The sequence below is a fragment of the Rosa rugosa genome, chromosome 6, assembly GCF_958449725.1.
Source record: "Rosa rugosa chromosome 6, drRosRugo1.1, whole genome shotgun sequence".
Lineage (NCBI taxonomy): Eukaryota > Viridiplantae > Streptophyta > Magnoliopsida > Rosales > Rosaceae > Rosa > Rosa rugosa.
The window spans coordinates 9,040,415-9,043,119 of NC_084825.1; the positions used below are offsets into that span (position 1 = coordinate 9,040,415).

Sequence of the window (2,705 nt, forward strand, 5' to 3'; positions counted from 1 at the left end):
CTCTCCTCCTCCCCGCGTCTCTCTCCCTTTTCTCTGCAACTCCGGCCACCTCACGATTCCGGCCACCTGGGGACGAACGAGTGGCACCGTTGGACTCCTCTACTCCTACCCAACCTCCCCACGGCGGTAACTCACGGCGGCTTGGCCGAAAAACGAAGCATCGGGTCCTTGAAGTTTCACTGTAGCAAATTGGTCAACGCCGGTTTCTCCCGATTCCGGCCACCTCCGGCGACGAACCATAATCATTTGGAAGCGGCTTGCGATGTAGATGATACTTCCCAAATCTTTTGCAGCGATTTGAAGCATGGAGGAAGAATTGAAGGTTTGAAATTCTTGCACTATTCACGGTTTTGGGTTCAATGTTTACCTTAATTGTTGAACTAGTTCTAGACGTTTTCTGGCTTAGTGGTAGTTGAATAAAACGTTGGGTCCGTTGAGTAGGTGCTGCTGCCAAAGTTTGGTGGCCATCGGAGCTGGTGGTGGCGGCGGCGGCGCCGCCACTGTGGGCGGCGGTAGCGGCGGCTAGGGTAGCTTTTTAATTTCATTTTCTGGCTAGTTAAATTCTATAATTATCATAGTGCTTGTATGTGAAGTTTGGTGAATTTTGGAGGAGTTTGGAATTGTTTGTGAATTTCCGAAGTTTGAAGTTTTGTGATGGAAATTGTGGGAAATCCGGCCGTTGGATTTCCCTCGTTTTCATTGTGGAATATGTAGATTGAGGAATTGGTGTTGTGGAAGAGATTTGGGTGGAATTTGAGAAGTATTGGAGATAGAGATTTTCGGGTTTCGTTTAGGTTCGTATTTATTTTATCGGATTGCCGTTTACGGAAATATAATTGTGTACAGGGCAATGTTGCGAGCTACGGCTAGATGAAGGGACTCGTTTGCGTGGTCGCCAACTAGTACTGTGAGTGGACGTTTGTTTTTGAATATTGATGCATGCATTTCTTTTTCGAATTAATGTTTTATTAATTATCATATTATTTTAGTTTCGGATATGATTTCGGTTTTGGAATATTGCTTGGATTTTCCATCATGATTTTTGGAACGTGAGTTTTATTCGCTCGGATTTGAACTTGTGATTTAAGTGATTTTCGACGAATTATTTTCCGAGGTGATTTCCGGAATTTATTAATATATTTTATTCGTCGATATTGAGATTTCTGGAATATTTTTCGAAATGAGATTTCGATGGAATTATATTTCTTGTTTATTTATCGATTTACGGTTTTGGCATTGGGAATGCCTCATTGACTAGCGGGGCTAGTCCGATTTTCACTGTAGCCAGCGGGGCTGGTCTTATCTTCTTGAGAAACGAGATTTCGGTTTTACGATACATTATTTTCGAATGTTTTGACTAGCGAGGCTAGTCGGTTTATCGTTTTGAAATCCTTGGATTTAAAGCTAAATGTGTTTTACCATTTGTGCATGCATCGAGGTTTTTAATGAAATAAATGTGGGAAAGTATGAAATCCTTTTTCTTTTAAATTGTTTATTTTTGTCCACTCACGCTAACGTTTTTCGTCTACTTTCCCCTGGGCCCTTCGGTTTCTAATGCCCAGTTTGCAGGCGCTATTAGTTGAGGTCGGGCATACATGGTTCGAGGCATAGTTGATGAATAGCTTCCGCACTTCTTTGTTTGGCTCTGATCTATCGTAGCTTACTGTTTTGGGTAGTCCACTTTAGGGGTGACTCGACCAGTTCTCGGTAGGGTTATCTCTAAGGTGGGCCCCGCAGGGCCACCTCGGATTTCAGGATGAAATTCGGGGCGGGTCCTGTCAATATTCGACGGTAAACAAGCTAGTTTTCACTATTCATAATTTCAATTAAAGATAGATTGGAGTTGATTGCTATCTGCAATATAACCAACAAAGAATTAGCAGAAGAACAAGAAAAGTTAAGAAAAGCTAAAGACTACCGAGATAAACTCAGTAGAGCAACTCCAGGATACTGGGATAGAATTTTCCTAGTACAAAAATATATTTATAGAATTGAAGAAAAAATTGAAAATCTGAGATATGTTCTAAAAGAGGAACAAAAACCTCTTGATTATTTGAGCATTGGTTAGATCCGCAACTCACTGGTATCAGAGCTTGTAAAGTGTCACGCCCCTAATTTTGAATAAAGAAATTCAAATCTGAAACGCGAAAACTTAACCAAATGCCCAAAATACTTAGAAACTTTTTCAAATAAAACTGAGCAACAACAAACGTCAATAAAGACTCGATCACTTAAGTCGAATATCACATCAACAAGTGTATACAAAACTCGAGAGAACTGATATACAATGTATACGCTCGCTAGGAGCTTACCAAAAACAGAAGTACCACTACGCCAATAATATGATCAGACGAGAGTTTTTCATTGTTGTCTGATACCCCTCTTTGCTGTTGACTGAGTGAGAGCCGTCTGATGGAGGTATCAGACAACAGCAAGAACTAACAAGGCTGTTGTATGAACACCAGAAAAGACAACATACCTCCTAAATAGCTGTTGTCCAAAGTGAATAAAGTCATCAGAATGTAAACAAAATGAACTTCTGAGGTCATTTAGGACAACATTTTTCTCATAGTAAAATGTTATTTGTAGTCGACTCAAACAACATCTTTCTAGATTTTGCAGTTATTGAAGTTTATTTTCAACCATGGTTTTGCTACTATGATGTATTGCTTATTGAAGTGAGACAATGTTTAATTTGTACTCTA

At 40.1% G+C, this 2,705-nt stretch overlaps 1 long non-coding RNA gene across 1 annotated transcript; it reads left to right on the top strand.

The window, feature by feature from the left end:
* Nucleotides 1-1,876, top strand: LOC133713700 (uncharacterized). The gene is made up of 3 exons (XR_009848205.1): nt 1-322; nt 847-907; nt 1,563-1,876. It is a non-coding gene; the product is annotated as an uncharacterized LOC133713700 (long non-coding RNA).
* The last annotated feature ends 829 nt before the right edge of the window (nt 1,877-2,705 follow it).